This window comes from Drosophila melanogaster, chromosome 3L, assembly GCF_000001215.4.
Source record: "Drosophila melanogaster chromosome 3L".
NCBI lineage: Eukaryota > Metazoa > Arthropoda > Insecta > Diptera > Drosophilidae > Drosophila > Drosophila melanogaster.
This window is the reverse complement of record NT_037436.4, coordinates 17,180,134-17,202,176: the sequence shown is the minus strand read 5'-3', so window position 1 is coordinate 17,202,176 and position 22,043 is coordinate 17,180,134. Positions and strand designations below refer to the sequence as shown.

General features: G+C 42.7%; 1 protein-coding gene across 3 annotated transcripts in view; it reads left to right on the top strand.

The window, feature by feature from the left end:
* The window catches only part of Rbp6 (RNA-binding protein 6), a 179,439-nt gene that overhangs the window by 36,036 nt on the left and 121,360 nt on the right, over positions 1-22,043 (top strand). The gene's annotated exons all lie outside the window — the stretch shown is intronic.

Genomic DNA, 22,043 nt, shown 5'->3' with positions numbered 1-22,043 from the left:
CTCTTTCTGCTGCTCCTTCGGATCGTCCTGCTGCTCCTGCTAGTCCTGCTTCTCCTGGCACTCCGGCTCCTTCTGGCCACCGTGTCTCTCCGACTCGTTCACTTGTGTCTTGGCCGTGTCCTTTTTGCGCAACTTTCACTGTTTATTCTGCTAAAAGCGCTGGCCAACACTCATGCACTCGAAGGACTTACCAACACACATAAAGTCTGGGCAGTGCACGCGAAAAAATACTAAGCCAACATTTGCTAAACTCCTGATAAAAAGAGGCTTAATCGTAAGAAAGATAATAAAAATACTGCTTATTTTACTTAAAGGTGTTCGACAGCGTGCCCTTTAAGGAACTCTTTAAAAAATCTACTGTTAACGAAATAAATGTTGAAAAATTATAAAATTCCCTCGACCTAACAAAAAGTTGATATAATTTTTTCTATAGTTTCGGAGTTATTTTTAAATAGCACGGCAAAAAGTGTGCGCAAAAATATTGGAATTTTTTTGCACGTGTACGTATGGGCGGTAAATGTAGGCGTGGGGCAGACACTCAGACTTGAAATACAAATACAAAAAACTCAAACCGAAACGCAGCTGCACAAGCAACTGCCACTGCCTCTTTTAATTGACTTTTTATGCGCTCAGCCCGCTCTGCCTTTCCTCCCGAAGCAGTTGAATTTAACGCGCTTTAAGTTCGCCAATTGCATTCGTGTTGGTTGGGCTTTTGGCCACTCTGCGCCCTTTTGCCAATTTCCATTGCCTATCCACAGGCGCTCAGCCACTGTGACACTTTGCAAGCCATTAAGCATTTTCATTACCTGCCTGCTGCTTTGCATTTTGATAGTCCCTAACCTTAGTATCGTCATTGTCGTAAGGCCAGGCCCACATCCCCACCCCGTACCACTTCCGGCCGGCCCCGCCCACCGTTGGCAGGACCTTCTCGGCACTGTGCCGTGTTTTGTTTACGTGTGCGATATTAATTGCCTGAGCGTCCGAAATGCAAATTGCAAATGCAAGTGCAACTGCAACGGGAATTGCAGGCTCACTGCAAAAATATCGACATCAATGTCTATTGTGTAAATGAAATCAGCTAGAGATCAAGAATTTTGTCAGTAAACAGATTTATAAGCCATTTAAATAATTTATATTTTTATCGAGCTTAATATAATTATGTGGATGGTCATGGCCAAATAGTTTAAAATACTTTAGATACTTTGTTTCCAGTGCAACTGCATTGGTAAGCCTTACTTCTGAGGAAGATGGGGTGCAGATCAGTTAGTGGCTTTGTGCCCGGGGACAATGTGAATTATTGTCCTGGTTTGCATAATATGCCCAAGTTTCGTTGCCGTTCGTTTCGTTTGGTGGGTAATTAAAACGCTTAAAGGCGCATCAGTGCGTGACAAATCTAGCTTTTCACTTTTCCCAGGCCTGGAGTTGGGAAAATCTGGCCAAAACTGGCATTGGAAGTGGAAGTGCAGTCAAGTGGCTAAGTAGCCTGGGCCGTGTCCATTGTTTGCCTGCTGCGAAGCTAAGTTTCTTATACGTCTTTGGCTTTATTCAAGTTTACTTTCAGCCTGTTGAAAATAGGGCCCAAACGAACGGGATTTCATTCGGAGGTTTCCTTTTTTTGGCAACCGAGTCTTTTGTAAATGCTACAGAGCTGGCTTTTTGTTGAACTTTTAACTGGAAATCACTGCTTCTGTCAACATTGGTTTGGTTGTTTTTTTTTAATCAATATAATGTTAACAGCTATAAATCAGAATGCGCACAATCTGTTGCCACTGAAATTAGCTTTTTTTTACAATTTCACACTCGATGTACACAAAAAATGGGGATGTTTTCATTATGACAACATTATTTTTTGTTCAGTTATTAAATAAAATAATGTTTGCTTAGATATAATCTTGAATCAACATATTCTGATCTCTTTAAGTTACGAGGCTTTTTGATATAGTTATAAATAATATTTTTTAAGCAGGCATATTTTCTTACTACAACTGTCGGTTTTTGGGGTAATTTTAAATTTTAATAAATATGCAGTGCAATATAAAAGAGCCCATCTGGTGAAAATGTCTTCAACCTCTTCTTATTGATTTCCATAGAGTTTTGAGTGGCCATCGAGCACACCACTCCATGCCATCCACTGCATTCATCCCATCTTGTCTTGTCATTGTTATGGTCGATTTTTCCGCCCCGCCTCACCTCCTCTTGGTCCTCTTTTTCCCGGCCGCCTGTCGTCTGGGCCACTCGAAACTCTGCACAATTCATTCAAGTAAATTCTTATAAAAGAGTTGAAGTTGTGTGGCCAAGAGAAGCAACATCAGCTGCTTCGATTCTGTCTGGGCCAGTGGAAAACACTTGACCAACCCGATGATGGAAAGCTACATAGCCCACGATGCTGTTGGTGTTCTGAAAAACTGTTGAATTACCATGCCGTATAGCCGCCACTAGATAGCCGGCACAAGATTCTGGGCAATTAGTGGACACAACCCCGGGAATTTGTCGCAAATCTAAAAAGCCAAAAAATGACTTAATAGCCAAAAGTTGGGCATGCGACAAAGTAAGCGTTCGTGCGTGGCATCAACGTGAAATGCCACCCAGTGGAGGGAGGTGGCTGATGTTGGGGTTGGGTGCTTGGATATTTGCGGCTCATATGAGTGACGCAGCCAGGCTGACTTGTCGTGGACAAAACATGTCAGCAGCCTCGTCGTCGTTCATATCTATATATACATATATATATATATACGAATATATGTATATACGCATATATCTAGAGTATGTGCACTTGCCTTAATTCATAACGCTCTATGAATGAAGTGAAGTGTGTCAGGCCCGCGAGTGCAAACTTCGTTGAGTCTAAAGCAAATGCTCAGCTGGCAATTATAATTTCCCATTTCGTCGCTGTTAAAAATATGATTCAATTTGTTCTGCCTGCCCCGGCGAACGAGGCGAGAAAGAAATATACATCATAATTTTTTTTCGAGCAAACCAAGGGGTATTTGAGGAGGGACAAGTTGAGCGTAGTTGTAAAATCTGAAACTGAAAATGTAGAAACATTTAAAAATATCTATGTAAAAGGAATAGAAATAAGTAAATATGACACGAACTTAGTTCAAGCCAATAAAAATCTCACACAATGATAAAACAATATTAAAAAATTATTAAAATTAATAACACTTTATATTACACCTATAAACTATTCATTTTATTACGCTTTATATTGCCAAATGGTTTTCCTGTGGCCAACTAAAGCTAATTTTACAGGGTACCACTAGTACTCCTCTCTGATTTCGATTTTGTATCAACTTTTCCTTTTGCTCTCGACGAAAATCCGAGCAACAAATGCGGCATTAAAATTGATTCGCTTACCCACATCGCTGGGGAATGGGAGAAACAATTGGGGGATGTACGAAAGGGATGGAGAGTACATTGCAAAGAGGGACGGGGAGAGATTCCGAAAGAGATAGCAAACCCTCGACTGATGGCTGTCTGGGCTGATTAGACTTAGAGACGAGGATAGACGACGGCGTGTAAATGGCGCCTGGCAAAAGGTGTTGATGATGATGTACATAAAGTGCCGCTGGCTGAAATGTCAGGGGATCAGGGGGAGTTGGGGAACTGGCTAAAACTTGTCGCCGCGCACGGAAGCACAAAAATTGAATTGACATGACCGTCGGTTGTCCCTTCCCCGGCTCCTAACTCTCCTGCTCCCGATGGCCCGCATCCTTGTTCTCCAGCTTCTGCTCCTGTTCCTGCTCCTGCCAAGAATCCCCAGAAACTGACAACAGTTTATGTTGGGCACGACAGTTCGGAGCACGCTTCATAAAATTCATTTCCGCGCCGCCGTTGCCGCCGCTCCTGCTGCTGCAAAAGTGATTAAAATTATAATTAAACTGTGATGGTTGTTCCTCCATCTCTCTTTCCGAACATTCTCCTGCTCTGCCATGCACAGAGAAAATAAGTATCTACGATACAAAACAAGTATTTTATAAGATCCTAAATTATACTGGTAAATGCGAATGTATAGGAATCAAAAGTCTTTAGCTCAGATGTATTTAAATGAAAAATGCAACAAGAACATTCAAGAGGTTTTAATTGGTTTTAATTAATTAAAATACTCGATGCAGTTTAATTGCACTCGAAGTTGTTAGCTTTTAATAAACGAACTCCCCATTTGAGATAGTTATGTTAAGCTCAGTGTGAAAACTCTCAATTTCTCTGTGGTGCAGACAGCCCGAGGAACATTCAATTTAAACTAAGCCCAACTCTCAAGTACACGTGGCGTATGAGCAATGTCCGAGGGGAGCCCAAAGGAGGGGAACTTTGGCAGGGAGGCGTTTTATGCATTCAACATCCTATCCTGCAGTCTGTCCATGCATTCAACGGTTCATTGGTTGCTATAAATATATAATACGTGACAAATACGTGCCGAGTTCTTTTCAATCCGATTCTTCCCACCCTCTGCTACACCTCCCACCACTCCATACACACTGAAAACGTGTGTAGAGCGTACAAATGTATGTACAAATCCTTGCCAGAACATTCGCCATTTCTCGCAAAAAAAAAAAGAGTAGAAAAAAGAGTAGGAAAAAAATGGTTAGCAATAAAAGTGTTCGGCGTACTGTTGCATGTGGTGGGTTGGTGCAAAGGGCTGGCGAATTTTCAGCACAGGTTGAGTCCAAGATGGAACGCACTTGTTGATTGGCACTCAATGTTGCGTCTTAAAGGATTGATGTACTGCCGCTGGAGGACGGGCATGCTCGTAGGAAGGCCCTCGCAGATAGAGAATGTGGGGTACAAATGGCGGTAGTTGCCCGTGGCAACCACTGCAGCGATGCACGTGCTCTGCCTGCAACCTACCACCTCCATATTGCCACCGTGGGGCAATGAGGCTACCATCACATTTTCTGGGCAGGTCGTCACAGAAACTCGATGTCGAATAAGTGGGAATTTTTAATGGCTACCATGAATATTTTAGGGGGCAGGAATACATACTAACACGATGGGAAAGTTAAGCGATAAAGGGTTATTGTGAATATTATTGACTGATAGATAGATACACTAACTTTAATAAGCGGGCAATCGTTTTTTTTCTTTCTTTCTAAATATCTAAAAAAAACAACTTAACATAAAAAAACAACTTGATTTAATTGTTCGGTATAAGAAAACACATACAATTTTTGGTAGCCGAAATATTTACGATAGATTTTAGTAGCGGAATCGTAATGGTTTTCTTGAGGTCAGATTTCCAAAACCTGTACCAGCACGAAAAGGTGTAAGCTTTCGCTTTTAACCCCTTGACCCCTAGCTGAAACCCTTGCAAAGGGCATGCCCGTAGTTTCCATAGTTTCTGGGCTGAAGTCATCAATCCATCCGTGCACCCATCCATCCGTTCCCTCCTGCTCCCGAGACTTGCCCACGAGTCCTGCCCCCTGTCATCCATACATCCATACATCCATCCGTCTATCCATCGGCAACAAGCTCGAGCAATGAGCGCGCTTATTCCATTTGCTTAGACATGAACAAACGGGGAAAAAAAGGCGAGAGGAGGACCCAATACCAATCCCAGACGCACAGATCAAAGGGGAGTGTAGAAGGGTCGGTGGGCTGGCGTGCTGGAAAAGCGCAAAAAAGGAAACGGAAATTGAAAATCTGAAGCTTTTGGAGAACGAGTGAGCTGTGAATCCTATTTCAAGTGCAATCTTCAGTCGCAGGTTGAAAGTAATTCAATAGTTGGAGGCTCTGCGAGGGCTGAGGATGGCACTCCGCCCTCCAGCCGTCCTCAGCCGCTCCTGCCGAGGATTCCCCTTCTAAAGCTGGATCCTGCTGCTCCTGGCATTGAATGGCAATCGAGAGTGGCACGTAATGCCAACAATTGCACACCAATGCAAACATAGACGATGGGGCTGGAATAGGACGTAGGATAGTGGTGGCATAGTAATGCGCCCGGGGGCAGGAGGCCCTGGAAAATGCGAATGGTCCTAGGCGGGGGAGCTGGGCAAAATGAGGGGCCAGCTCATTGGTTGCATGTTGCACATTGCACGTTGCACGTGTGTAGATAACGTTTACTGTTGCGGCAGCAGCTGCTTAGGGCTTAGGTGGCTCTTACTGCTTAACCACTCAGTCCGGGAGCACCCTTTACACCCCCTCAGAGTCCCATCATCCCCACCAGACCCACCAGCTTCCCATGCGTGCACGAAATTCATTTATGTGCACGCAAATCCCTAATCCCTAGTTCTTGCTGCCCGTTTGTCTCCCGTCCCGGAATCCGCAATCCTCGAAGCGAGGATGCGACACCGACAACGATGCCGACAACATTTGCGGAAATGACTTTTGAGCGGTTCCTCCACGGCATCTGCCACCGACGCAGCCACAGTCGCTGTTACCGTTTTCGCTACAGTGAAAGAAATTAAACGGGTAATTAGTCAATGCGGGAACACTCATATTAATTTGTTGTACAAATTCGAATTGATTTTAAATAAAAGTGTAAAATTTAATTATTTTGAAAGAATGTCTTATTGTTAAGTATCAATCACCTATCCAAATGGGTGATACAATTGGAACTTTCAAAAATAGTCTTCCTATTTTTACTGCAATCTGAAACTAGAACTTATAATTTCTTTTTGTGTACCCTTCAACCCGTTTGAGCGGGCTTAGTAACAAAATTAAAGTTGCGCCTGCCACCGGTTCGTCGTCGCTGGCTCACCCGTGCATCCTGCACCCTTTTCGGCGGATAGTTGATGGCTCCTCGCTGTTCTTGTCGTTCGCTCTGTCCTGACTCCCCAGGACCTGCTCGATATCCTCACCTCACGCACCTGGCGACGCATCATCCACCGCCTGCGCCCGACACAAGATTGATGTAGCATTCATTTGATGCGGATTAGTATTTTATAGCTGCACTTCACTGCCACGTGGGGCAGGCAACGCACGAAAAGCGAGTAGATCCTGCACTGTTCCTGCTTCGTTTTTATTTTTGACCAAGAGTCTTCTCCTTAGCCATTCTTTTTCTTTGAAAGGGTTATCCAGTTTCAAAGAATAATTCGTACTTATTAAATATTTTCAATTGTGATATTTAGTTTAAAAACACTCAATTTCGTTTCTGGACTTTGATATAGAACTTAACTTTTTACAAACTTTACTCCAAATTTAAATATAAAGTAAAACATTAGCAATTAGCTTATGAAAGATAACCACCGAATTCTGAGGGTAGTGCGTTGTTCGGCCTTTGAAGGCAAGTTTAACCTCCGACCCCTGTTGCTACTCCTGTTTGGCATTTTTTGTTGCTCTCGCATTCCTTGCAATTGATTGCTCCCCCCTTGGCCAACGTCCATGTTCCGTTTGTGTGCTCGTGTGCGTGCCTTGCCCCCTCTGATTGGGGTCAGCTATTGACAGGGATGCAGGGGCGGGGCAAAACGGGGGTGGCTTGGTGGCTGAGCCCCGGGCTTTTGTTGTTGCCATTGTTGTTTAGCTGCTAAGTTGCTTACTTGATTTGTAGCACAAATTCAATTCAATTGGCTCGCACTTTGGTAATCAATAGCATCTGACCCCAGGATTTGATTTCACTCGGCAACAAAGTTTCCAATACAAATCCAAATGTTATACATATAACACCGGGCATTTGTGCTGAAATGTATTTGCAGTTCAATATTAAAACATCGTATTCGTTCTTATCAACAAGCAAAGTACAATCAGAAATTCACGATGCAATACCCAATCTTTCAATAGAAAGGCATACAAACTTTAAAAGAAGTTGCAACAAGTCTTGTGCGTTTAATTTATAAGAAAACTAATCAAATATAATATATCAATTACAATGTTAGTTTCATTCATGCGGTATCCAAACTGATGGAAACATCCTAAAGCTTGCAGTTAGCAAGGGTCACAAACCAATCGACTTTAAGTTCAATTTATTTCTCTCAGTGCCCTTGGACCGTCAATCATCTTGTTGGACAGTGTAAATCGTTTGCTGCCGGCTCGGTTTGATTTGTGGACTGTGCGTGGGTGGGGATCCGTGAGGTGGCTTTCTAAGGCATAACCGCAGGATAGATGGAATGCGAGGCGAAGTCCTGCCGTCGGCCGATGAGGTCCTTGCTGCAGCAGCGCTGCAAATTAATTAATTTTGACGAGACCAAGGAAATGGCAACCATTTTTCCTGACTGACTGCCTGTCTGCCTGGAAGCCCCGATGCTCCGAAGCTCCGATGCCCGAGCATCAGCGTCAGCGGCAGCTTTGGCAAATATAAATTGTGTGCCGGGTATGCAAAGGCCGGACCACGCCCCCTCCACGCCAACTAACAGCCCCTAATTCGCATCACCACCCCCATCCCCCCCTCCACTTCCGATGGCTGCTGATGATGGGTGTGAGTGTAATTACTTGCACACCTGTCGACAGCTACACACATTTACTCACTCATTTAATGGAGCGGCAGGTGGGGCAGATAGTTACACCGCACAAAAATCCTGGTTTATTTTAAGTTCTATTAAAATTAACTATTTCCCCCCATTTCTTATGTAATATTATTCTGCTATTGCTGAAACCAACACACAGTCACAAGTATTTGCATAATAATCATCTTGCAACTTTTCGAAGTATTTTTTTAAATAGTGTTTGTTTCAAATGCGTTGTTCTACAATATTTCCCTTGGTTTGAATATCTATTTGAGCGCTCTCGGTAATTAAATTTGTAAATTAAATCATGTGCATTTTTCATTGAAATTCTATTGTTCCAGTGTTCCAGTATGACAAAATCAATTATTTCTCTGCCTGCAGCATCAGCTGCGCCAGTTGGGAACCCCTTTAGTCACAATTTAAAACTATAACTCTGTTTATTTTTCGCTGTGCAAAAAACAGAAGGAGAGAGAGAGACACAAGTTAGTTGTGGACCCAGCTGGCGGGTTAAAGTAATTTCGACCGCTCTACGAAGCCATTAGAAGTCGCCGACTTGCAACTGGCAACTGCCACAATTGCAAATGATTTTCACTTTCAGATCGAAATGAATACTCCACTAGTCAGAGGAGCTGGTATCCCGGGGCACTAGACAGCCTCCCACTGGAGACGGAGGGCATAAATTTCCTGGCCGCACAGACATGCATACATATACCCAGGTATATTTCAACACACCTCCACATCCTGCCACCTATGTTGGGGGCTCGAAGGCAGCGCTAAATGTTGCCGCTCTGCCTGATAAATGACCCTTGAACACCTTTAAGTCTTCGCCTGGTTCCCTCGCAATCCCAGAGCCAAAAACTTTGGCCTGACCGCCCTCGAGGCATATAAATTGAAAGCTATTTATCATACACATGCCACACACACTTTCACCCGGGGAAAGTGAGCTCGCTGCGCCTGTGTGTGTGTGCGTGCGTATGTTAACTAAGTTTTTGGTTGCGCTTGGTTAGGCCCAGGATTCGCTCTCGATTCGTCTCGGGGAAACATTTTTGGAGGAGCAAGAGGCGTGGAGTGAGCTACTGGAGAACCTAGAGAAAATTGATCAGTGGGATTATACTCATTAAATGGAAAATAGCTGTATTCAAAGTCGCTGTGTCGCTCTTCTTATCTTCCTTAGCTTCAAATAAAATTAATAAAAATAATAGAAGTAGTAGTAGTAGCTATGGTAGAGAACTAAAAATTATCTAAACTAAACTACGTTTCTTGATTTCCCAAAGGATTGTTGTTATTTTTATCCCTTTTCATCACTGACACTGCCAATAACTCATTTTCATCACGTTTATTTCAAAGATAATTCCCCATTTGGTCACATTCTGCACGAGGAAACCTTGATACCCCACTTCATCATGGGCATGTCAGAAACAAAAGCCCAAAAACACTTATTACCTCCAAATGGGGACGCTTCATTTCCGGCCACACTTCAAGCTAGATGCCTCTGAAGGATTCCTTTCTGGGCCTGTGCCTGTGCTCCTTTTTCATTTTCATTTCGCTTTTTATTTTTATTTTTGGGTTTGCCAGGCGTTCATACATTTCATGTTTTCCTTTTTTTTTTATTAACTCAAGCATTTCACTGTACATTTAATGCAACACTGAGCCGCATAAATTGCCACTGGCCTCGGCTCGTTTCTTGGCATGCGCCAGCTGCTCCAGCTCCAGCTCCTCCTCCGTTCTCCATCCAGCATCCTCCATCCAGCATCCCAATCTCTATTAGTCTCATATGTGCCATAAAAAATTCGCATAATCGTAGAGAGCCTGCCGCTCCTCCTCGGCCTTCATTGCTGTCTCTTGTCGTTTGTCTCGCTGGTGAATACGTATCCGCAGAATCGTTTTCGTCTGCCATCCGCTCGAAATGGCAGCTGGATGCAATCCAAGGCCATTGTTTTCCATAGTTAGCCACTGCGATTGCCGCCTGTGGTGCTCCAGAAGTAATTGCACAGCGCGAAAATTGTGGGCAATATTGCAGTTGGGAAGTGTGAAAGTGAATGGGTTTCGATACGAACAAGATGTCTAGCTACTCAACAATAAGTAAATTTCATTCTAAGATGATTTGCCTATGTAAACTTAATTAATTGATATGCCTTTAAATTCATAAAATATACAAATAAGCATAGGATCCGTAGATTTATAAGATATACAATACAAATTTTTTAGGTGGAATAACATTTGCAGTGCTGTAATTCAAAAACACTGCCACTACACTACAGGAAACATATGTGATAATTAGAAGTTCTGTAGCTCGAGTGCTTCGATCATATTATGACAATTTCAGAACTCATTTAAAAGTCACTTCCCGGCCATAACTTCTATATGCCCTGATCCCTTTTCCCTCAGCTCTGAGCAGCTCTCAAGCTCCCTGGCTTAACTTCTTAGCCCAAACTCCTTGGAGTCTCGAATGTTTCCGGCATCAGTTGGCAAACTTCAAACTGCATTCGCACAGCAGGACCTTTTGCCCGACCAAAAATAGTACAAATGGAAAGCACAACAAATGACAACAGATTTACGGCTACAAAGTCTAATTAGCGATAAAGACTCCTCTAATATTTGTCACTTGAGACCGAAAAATGGCTGTAGCAATTGCGGTAGGACTTTTGGGAGTTGGCAGTGCGGCGAGTAAATCGCGCCGCAAAACGCTGCCAAATTGCAGCGGAAAGTTGTTGTTTTTCCCGCTGGCAGCCAAAACAGATTTTCCCATTTTGTTTATGAAAAAAACAACGAAGATAACACAACGAAGGGCGGGTGGGTGGTTGAAAATTCTCTCGTTTCTTGGGCCAAAAATTTCCATAGACATAGACGAAAGCGACGGGGGCGGTGGCGAAGGCGTCGGTTTTTCCAGCAACGGATTAATTGCAAAAGGTGAGCTCTCCTCACACAGAGTAAAGCTTGAGCTTTTCCCGCCCAGGCGGTGGGGAGGGGAGGTGAATGGGTTGGCCATTAGGCAAAAGATGGGCGGGGCCAACTCAACTCATTTGGCATTTCGAGTGCTTTTTGACTGGTTTTATTGTTGTTTTGGTTTTCGGTTTGCCTTGGCGCTACTGGCTGCCAACAGCGATAAAATAAAATACACAGCAAACGAGCGAAACTCCCAACAAACAAACAAGCAAACTCGGTCTGAAACAGCAGGAGATTATTGTTGGTCTAGATCCAAAAGTCGTTGGTCATAAAAACTTAACGCTCTTGCCATTTTGACCACAAAATGATGCATTATCCCCAGTAACTGGAACTTTCCGGGCACAACCTGGGCCTGATTAGCTCAATTTGACACTAGGGACACAGACTTAAAACAAACTATTGGTACTTTATCTACCCCGATATTCTGGCCAAAGTGGACTTGGTAGACAAAGAGTACGAACGTTCGAAGAAAACTCATTTGCTTACTGGGTCTTATTGAAATTTTATGCAAAAACTCAAAGTCGAATGAAAACTCACGTCATGACTGGGCAATAATTTCTTGTCCTGCCCTGCTTTCGCCTCCTTTTCCGGATCCTGTGGAAAATGTTCATCTAAAATTGCCATGGGCCCTCGTGCAATTGCCGTTTCAAAATTTATTTCACTCTGCGTAGCCAAATAAAAATGAAAAAATTGGAAAAGCCCAGCGCGAAAATCGAATATTTCTTACGCTAGCTCGAGTAGTTAAATGTATTCGTGGTTCAACATTATTTAAAATAATAAGCAAAAAAAAAAATTAAAATTTATTACACCATTTTAAAATGGTAGTGTGTCTTAAAACCATTTGATCTTAGTGAATGTCTTAAGTTTGATGCAATGTCTTATTTTGGACCTTCTAAAAAAAAACTACTTTTTTATTAGTTGAAAGCTTTGTATGAAACTTATTCTTAGCTTTTTAAGTTTTCTAAGAAAATCCATTGAATATGTTCCTTAGACTTTCTTTTATCTTGGTACTTGCTCTTTCTCATAATCATAATTTCTTATGTAAAGTTTTTCTTACCCAAGTGCTTGATTTTTATTCAATAATCGTTCTACACTTTTGTCCGTACCCACTTCACTATACTGTGTTATTCTTTATCAGCTTCTTATGCTATTCATAAGACTCTGTTCCAAGGATGTACCATATAATAAAGAACCAAAACACTAAGAGGAGAGGAATAGGGAAAAAACGAGCTCGCGTAACAATGAAATTGATACTTTTTTAAATGGAGAAAACTGCGGGGGAGTTTTCGTTGGAGGGTGGGGTGGGCTTTGAATCTGGTGGCTCCGGGGGGTGGCTTATGCCTCGAGAGCTGTTTGCTCGTCAAGTGGGGCCGAGTGATGAGAGGGATTCGGTTTGGGGGGTGGGAATCATGTGGTACGTGCTGGGAATGCGTGAGAGATTTTTATTTTATTTGGGGGGCTATCGATACACTTCCGAAAAAATAACGAAAATAAGGCACACGCGCACACACTGACAAATGTATATATGTATTGAAAAAACAAATGGAAAAATGTAATGATTATTTGCTTAGCTAATGCCGCACAAAGTGGACCGAAGTGAGCTATGATCTGTGGCCACTTTTCCTCTGGCCTCTCAAATATTACGCATACGCCCCGTGGCACATTTGATTGCTCGGCATCAATATTTTCATCTCCCGCCGCCCGCATTGCTCCTGTTGGCTCCTTCTTTTTCAGCTTAGCAAATTAGCAGATGTGCAGAATTTGCATATTTGTTGCTTCCATTCGGCCAGGGATCTTGTGCTCCTCCTCCTTCCAGCCTTTCTCCGGCATTTCTCCGTTGGCATTTCTCTTCCACTGGCTGGCATTTGTTTACCATTTCGATTTGGCACAATTTGTCACTGGCAGGCTGTCATCTTATGGCTTGTTAGTTGGGTTTGTTTGCCTGTTTGCCCAGCCAGCTTATGGACACCAACAAGTGCCCGGGTCGACTTTAAAGGATCTCTCGCCGGCTTTCGGGCTCCCAGGCACCCAGGCTCTCTGTCTCCGTTTCTGTCGCTGCCCCTGTGTCTCATCTCTGACTGATATGTGGCAGGCTTTGTCGCTGTCGTTTCCCCATTCTAGTTTCTCTTCACACAACGTGCACTGAAAGAAAAGCTGTAAGCTTTTTTTTTTCAAGTTAAAAGGTTAACTTGTTGTAAATCTGCGTTGGTTCAACTTAACAATATTTTGTTGTATTTACACCTCATATATTGAGTTCCTTTTATTATTGCAGGATTAACTATAGCCTCTTATACTTTATTGCTTGCATTGCCTCTTATCTTGATTAGTGTAGAGGAGACTTTAGGCTGCTGATCGGCATAAAGAACTCCACTTTTTTATCAGTGTACTAGTGTGTATGGGCGATGTTGCCTTGTCCTCGACGCCGTCGTTTTTGTTTACACAGTGGGTAATGCTGTTGTTCCTGCTGCTCCTGCAGCTCCCATCCTTCGAGCCATTTCCCAAGCCCATTCCGCATCCGTATCCGCATTCCCATCCACATCCACTCAGCTGGTCAACGTGTGACTGCTTATTGTTGCCATCCTGGTCCACACCCTGCCACTCCGGTTAAGTGTCAATTTGATGCTGCTGCTTTTTCATGTTTCATGTTGCCACCACTTCTGTGCTCCGCTCTGTTCTGCTCACGCTCTGTGCTCAGTTCTGTTTGCCATAAGTGCCACACATTTTGTATAGCAAGTTAAGCCACTAATGAGGCGGCCACCTGCCGCTGCCAATGCCAATCAACTGGGCAGGCGGCCAGCGAGTGTAAACACAAAACTAAATTGCTTGGTAATTAGTATGAAAAATTGCGTGTAACAACAAAAAATAAAAGCAGCAAGGGAAAATACAGTGAGAAACTGAAAAGTGGCCATAAGCAAGATGTATCTTGTTATCTAGTAGGCCAAGCTGGAAGCTTTAAAGAGCTCTCACAACACTTGTGGTATATCGATATATCTTGCTCGTCTGGGAATTCAATTCAATTCAATTGATCGCGTTTCGAAACTAACATTCAGGCATTAAAGAGTATAACAATTATTATTCCTATCATAGCTTCAATTTGTGCTAATTAAATTCATACTTCAAATATCAATTCATATATGTTAATAAGTGGAATTTTATTTGCGCACGAAAACGTCAAATTAATATTAAATTGAATTTAATTTGAAACATAATTGATGTTTAAAGTGTTTAATAATTATCGTGCAAGTATATAATATGGCTATTCAATTTAAGAATTAAGGTTCTTGGTGTAACAATTGTTTACATGTTTACATTTAACAAATAAATAGAATAATAAAATTGAAATTGAAAAACTGTGAAATGATTTGTGTAACTATTTCGATTTAATGGTTCGTTAGCTTTGACAATTATTTCGGTTTACATTTTTGTGTTAATGAAAGGAAATAATTTAACTACTGTCCAAAATTGATTTTGTGCGAAATGTATCTTCAGCTCTATTATCGCCCAACGCCTCAATTAATTGGCCCTTGCCCTCCGAAGGAGTCCACTTTCTAATTATTCGCCCGGTGGAATGTCTAGTTTGTAACCTCTAATCTGTCCCTCATCAACATTTCATCAGCTTAAATGTGATTGGACAAATCTATGCCGACTGCGACCCAATCCGACCTGAGATATTCAATTATTGCCAAGGATTCTGGGATCCTTCTGGATGACGACCCTCTGCAACCCTTTCGCTGCATTCCAAGTTTTTGGGATAAGCTCGAGCACACTTTCCACTCGGCGCTGCCACGAAACCCACTTCAATTTTTAATGAATCCAATTTGGGGGCTGCTGTTCTGGCTGAGCTGCTGTGCGTTCTTTTTTCCGCCCATTTTTGTTGCTTTGCATTAATTTCATAATTTTCTGCTATTAATTATAATAGAATTTTTCAGTCCGTCTCCGTTGCCGGGGCGCCAAAAGTTTTTCCAACGTTTCGTTTGGCTCGGTTTGGTTTGCTTTGGTTTCGTGCGCTCGCTCGCCGTTATTATTATTATTATTATTATCGGGCACCATCATATGCCCGTAATTAAAACTTATTTCGGGGTTTTTGTGTAGCCAACAAACCAAGAACTTAACTCGCCTTACCCTTGCCAATCAGCGGTGGAGATTTCCTTGGATGGATGGCATGGGATTGGATTTTCGGATTTCGGATTTTCGGATTTTCATGGGCAGAGGAAAGGTGGGGGTGGCAACACTTTAATACGTCGAAATCTTGGACGCACGTTCTTAAGTAATGGATTCAATTATAAAGTTAAAATCCTCGGCGGCTTTCCATCTCCTGCCCCATATCCTCCAGCATGCTCCTCCTGCTCCACGGGGGCTGCGTCATCGCCATCGCGGCGGCAATCCGACTGGAAATGATTCGCATAAATTCACAATAATTTATAAGGAAATCCTTTAGAGCTCCCCCATCTTTCCGGGCACCGCCTCCCTTTTGGACCGATAGTCGCATTTTGGTTTATTGCGTCGAACGCTTGACCCTTTTGTTCCTCTATCCCAATCATCCTTATTGACTCTGTCTCTCTATATAGAAAATATATCATTGAGCATTGAGAGAAACGACTGAATTATTAGAATTATTGTAAATAATATTTAAAATAGGTAAGAAAAAAATCTTAACAGTTTAATCTTAACAGCTTAAGAACGATTAGGGGTTTATTGTTTAAAAATATCTATAATTATTATTAGTTGGGTGAATATAATTAAGGAACGTTAATATACCTTTAGAAATATTATGGATTTTAAGCGAATCGGAAACAATACCCTTGATGTTCACAGTGCTCGAGTGAGTGGCGGCATATCTATCTACATACTTCACCTGGCTTTGGTCATCCTTTTGCCCTCTCGGCTGGATGTTACTTTTTAATTTGCTTTCAGTGATTTCCACGACGATTTACCTTGACTGCTGAAAATTTATTCCGCTTGGCTGCATTGGCAACAAAAAGTCCGAGCGCAGAGAAGGAATAGGAAACGAGCTGAGACTTTGCATTCTGTGAGGGACCGAGACCTTTCATCCTGGCTGAGTTCGTCCTGCCGCCGCCGCCGCCGCACTTCCCAAATCAATTGATTCGTATGCGTTCACAGTTGTTCTCGCTCTCCTCGTCGCATATCCTGCGTGGAGGGGGCTTCTCTGGGGTGGGATTTGGTGGTGGTGATTTGTGCCGTGGAACTTACTTGCTACACCCAACCAAGCCAAGACCCTCTTGACCCTTTTTGTGCTTGACTTCTCGGCTCTTGTCTCGGTCTTTGTGTCTTCTGGCCCCCTTTTCAGCGAGATTGTTTACGTGGTGGGCGTATTGCGGCCAGGGCTGGACATTAGCATGCTTTTGATGCTGCCCTGGGTCCTGGATCCTGTGTCTTCCAGAGATAAGACCACTCCGACCACCCAAAACGTCAGGGCACTTTCTTTCTGGTCCGAAAGTTTTGGCTTTGTGTGCGTGGAAAGTTTTCACCGTCTTTTGTTTAACCAGCGCTTCTTCAACTTGCCTACTTTCTGGCCTTTGTTTTCCATCAAGTTTGGACTTTGATTTTTGACATTCTGTTTAGTTTGGAGTTTACCTTGTGTTGGTGACCCATTGTCCGTATTTAAATGACTTGACCCGAACAAAGCCGGATCCAGATACGGAGCACTCGTCTCCTCCACACTCCGGCCATTCATCAATCATTTGGTGCGTTGATTTTAATTTGTGCGTCTCAACTTCGAACGCAGCTCACATAAATTATTCAAAGTTGCCGATTCAGAGGCCCCGACTCCCCGAAAATCTCCAATATCCAATGCAATTATGGTAAGTGCCGTTTCGCAAGTTATAGCAATCCATAAGTCTATGACTTGCCATTGCCATAAATCGCGCACCAACTTGGGCAAACATTTTCCGTAGATCAGGTGAAAATGTTGACGCTTGTAAACAAGTTTTCCATTCTTGAGCCATTGAGTAGGGTTAAGGGATTCTGCGTGGGAAAGGGATTTTCCAGTGCGGCATAAAGTTTATGCCTCATATTTATTTCTCCCAAATCTGAGAGCTTAGTTTCATATGCATGAAGATGTTTACCGCGAAAGTTTCGAAAGGTTCTTGAAACTCCTCTAAGCATAGCATAATTAAAACAGTTGCTCCTTATACGGGCCCAGATTACGTTGGCAGATCAAAGTGGATCTTATCTAGGATGGAGTTTCCTAGATTTGTTATTGAAAGTCTAAAAACTGTTTCAATTATGGTTCCATTGTTACTTATGTAAGAAAGTTTGGCTTATTTCAAGAAATCAAAGACGCTTTGAAAGGATTCCAAGATAAGATTATAATTTTAAACTTTTCTTGATTACTACTATACTTCAAAGCGTTTTTAGGTTTGTTTTTTTTTTCAACATTCAGCATGTCTTTCCAACGATTTGATTAAATTTATATTTCTATAATTAACTTCACTTCCGTGCTCATCATCCGTTTCCAGCAGGAGCATAAATGCTTTTAATAACTGAAAATAATTCTAGATAAAGTTGATTTACTCCAAGAAGAATTAAAACAACTACTAAAACATATCATTATCCATTTTTAAATAATGTATCACTACTATTTTATCAGATTTCTTAGAGCATCCGACGTTCGCTTTTTTGTTTCTCGTCCTGGAAACTTGTCCAAATATTATTATTTACGGCTTAGAGCGAAGAGCAAACAGCGACAACTGTTACCCGTTGCCCTTGGGGGGCTGAACCTTAACCCCTTAAAGCCGGCGTAATTCACTAAGCGAAAGGCGGGCCATCGCAGGATGAGGACTTCGGGGGTCAAAGGGGACAGGAACGGAACGGAACGGAACAGAACGTGCGTTGTCTTGTCGCAAAGTTTTTAAGACTTGCTTGACCGACCTTTGTCAAAAGTTGTTGGAGCGCATGAAAAATGATGCTACGACCGGGATGTGTTACAACGGGCTCTACTGGTCCATCTAGCCGTCTCTATCACTGCCTATCGCCCCGTCTCTTTCCGTCCCGCTCTGGGTATCTCTGTTTTCCAGTGAATTGCCATCTCGTTTGCTGTTCTGACAAAATAGCAATTTGCGTTTTCCAACAAAACGATACGCTGAGGGAAAAATACGGTTTTTTAATCATTGTGTCTTAATTAAATTCAGAACTCATCGTTTTTTTTTTTGAGTTTTGCTTACGTCATTACCGAAAATAAAGTTAAATGGGAAGGTTGTTCTAGATAGCAACAACCTATATTGATTTTTAATGGTACAATGGCCAATTGATCTTGTATAATACCAAGAGAATTATATAATATTTCCAAAAAAAAGAATAATATTTTTTAAAATAATTTAGAGTGCAAGCTATGTGTAATAAAGTATTAATTCGCTTGTGTCCATCTTACAATTTAGGCTTGATTCAAAGTAGTGCCCTTCCTAATTGTGCGTATTTAAGTGACACACATTTTTGCTCTCAATGGATAGTGCATTCCTTTATTTATTTATTTGTATTTGCTCGCCCACTTTTCGCTCAGTGTAGTTCAGGGCAGAGCTAAACCAAACGAAGCAGAATCTGAGCTTGAGTTTTTGTTGCGCTGGCTGCCAGTTGCCTCAGTTCGCCTAACAATTGATTGAAATCCCTTTGCGCACACCTTTTTCACCCATTCTGGTTTTGGTTGCTGTTTTGCTGCTGTGTAGGTTTTCACCCATTTTCCTAGCCACCACCCCCTAGTCAGCCCCCTATGGCTCCTAAGCGCACCGCAAAGAGCACACAACTTCCGCTTTCTTTGGCAAAAACAATAGAAAGCACATAAATTTATGGTTTCAGCATTGTGCTTTTGACAACATGTGCGGTGGCCTATTGGGGACCTTTTGGGGCCGGCGGTGGGTAGCAGGGGGTTAAGGGCCGCCAGGACGTTAAGGGGTTAATATGCCTGCAACCGCAAAACGGATTGCCTTGGGTGGAAAGAATGGGGGTCCGAGTTTTCTTATAAATAATCCCACTAAATGGATTCGGTATAAATTTGACTCTACGAGGGTGTGTATGTGTGGGTCTGTGTGTGTGTGCCTGCTTGAACTAATTACCTGCAAATCCAATTCCTGTTTCTAGATTGAACCTATTTTGTTTATCGCTTATTGTTTTCGCCCCAAACCAGAAATGCAACAATCAAAATTTCCACTCTTGCGTTAGCCCGGTGTGGTAACTTTAATGTTTTTGGCATTTTCTTGCAGCTGTTTCGCTCTGCGGTTCCGATCGTCTCTCCCTCTCACTCGCACACTCGCTTTCCTCTTCAAAATTTATGTTTGCTGGCTATGAAAATGAAATGACTGTGGTAAACATTTTAATTAAATCCAAGTTTGGCTTTTGGCCCGTTACAATATATTTCGCTCTTGTCGCTGCTCCTTTCGTCCTTCCTTCCGCTCGCCACCCCTCTTCATGACGCCCCTACGTTTTTGTTATGTGTATTTTATTTTATTTTTATTTTTTTCACTGCCGTTGGGTAGCAAATAAATTTTAATTTTATTTTTATTTTGGCGCGTTTTAATTTGTTGACCATTTCCATTTTTGTTTCTCTGTTTTTTTTTTATTTTGTGTTGCCAGTTTTTTGCTTCTTCACATTTACACATTTATTTTGTTTGCCAGCTTTTCTATTGGCCCTGTTGGCTGGGAGCGGTGGCGTGGCGGGGTTGGCGGAGGGTGGGGGGGCGTGGCAGGACGCGGATTTTGGCCGGTCAAGTGACAGTTGGCACTGAGCCTTGCTAAAGAGTTGGGGCGAGAAGCGGTTGAGTGGGGACTGCAGACAAGCTCGCAAATATGAAATGCAAAACAAACTTTGCAGCTGTCACTCAAAACTGAATGTCGCGTTGGATGATAGAAGGGGGGGGGGGGGTGGACCCGAAACAGCGGGTCCTGATGCACTGTGAGAAACGGCATAGGGGGTTAATTGGGCAGAAAGACCCCTGTCTGTGTAGTGATTGACACGTTGATGATGACTCTATGTTGGCATTTCATCGGAAATCTGATTTTTGAGAGGTTGGTTATGGGAATCAAAGTCATAAATAATTCGATAAAATCTAGTAAATTAACTTTAACCAAAGTTCTCAAATTGAAATGAGATTGCTGTAAATATATAAATGCTTAGCCCTTGAAAATCAAATAGAATTTAAAACACTTTTCCCTTGTCGTTATAACTTCATGAGCGTAGGTAACGAATGAACTGCGAGTTCTCATTTCCGGTGACCCACTCAATCACAGGCATTGAGAGTGGTTTACTCCAACTGGTTTATTTACACCTCAGCTTCAACTAATGGCCAAGTCAGGCCATAGAATAGTGTCGCCCCTGCCCCATTCAAATTCCCATCGCACCTCGCACCAACAACGGAGACATAGAGGGGCAATTGCCCATTAAAACTTAAAGTGTAGCATACTTTGCAGCGCCACATACGCAACGAACGTAACGAAATGGAGCGCAACCCTTTGGCTGCCCCATCAATTTGCATGCCACACACGCACGCACACACACACTCGGCCCGGCTTTTCCATTTCCCCTTTTTCCATCTACCATTTCCCACATCCACATGCCACTCGAACCGCTGCGCCAGTTGCTGTTGTTATTTATGGTTCCAAAACTGTCATAAGCAAACAAATTGTTTTTTATTGTTCATAATTATTGTGCATACTTATGTAAATCACGCGACGCGCTTCGCGTTTTGCGTTGCATTGCCCCCACTTGACTGTCTGCCTGCGAGTGGAACCATGTTCACCCCAGGCCACCCATTTGCCACCCCATTCCCATTCCCTACCCCTTTGCCGCCCTTTTCTTAGCCCACATTACCCGTGCACTCTTAGAAAATGTTGCCTAGAATGGAAATAACTTGGATGTGTATTTTAGATAAAAAAAAGTTAATAGCTTCTAATGCTACTAGGAATTTGATAAAGTTAGTATAAATAATTAGAAAATAAGTCACATACAGTAAATGCACCTTAAAAATGCAGCTACAGTTTTATTAGCCGAAATTTGTAGTTAAAATTTTTATTTATTATAAATTATTATTTGCCCCAAAATGCTGTCCTTTTGTACATAATATTATTGTTAATTTTGAGAATCTTGTTTCTGACCAGAAAAGGTTTGAAGAGCAAAAGAAACACCATAATTTTTCGCAAACCTTGTGTTGAGTTTTTGTTTTAAGTGTGGCTTTTTGCATCGTTACAAGGAGCAACTAGTTGCTCTAGCTTTGTTTTTGGTGCGTGTGTGTGTGTGTTGGTGGTGCCGCGATTTCTGGGCTGGGGTAGTTGTGCTCTGGTGGAGGTGGTGGTGGGGCAACTGGTGCTCCCTGGTGCGATTTCTCGCACCGCATTTATGGCCGGATCGTCTTGGCCACGCGGCGTGAGCGGCAAAATCGTTTGTTTTATTGAATTTTTATTGTAGTTTGAATTTATGACGCCAGCGCCGACACTCGACTGGATTAGGGCTCCTCAGCCAGCAGCCGACTGGCGAAGGATGACTTTATCGGTTTTATTCTGCTTGTTTTTGCTGCATTAAATCGCAGCCAACGAGCCTTGGTATCTGTCGTGTGGCGACGGCCCCCTTTCCCATCACCTTCTCCATCCCAAGCCCGATCCCCGCCCACGGTCCCGTTTGTCTGGCAATTTTGTTGAAATAACTTCAGTGCTGCGTTTGTGTGCGTACGTGCCGCTGAAGTGCTTCCAGCCGGGAGGAGTCCTGCGCCACCATCC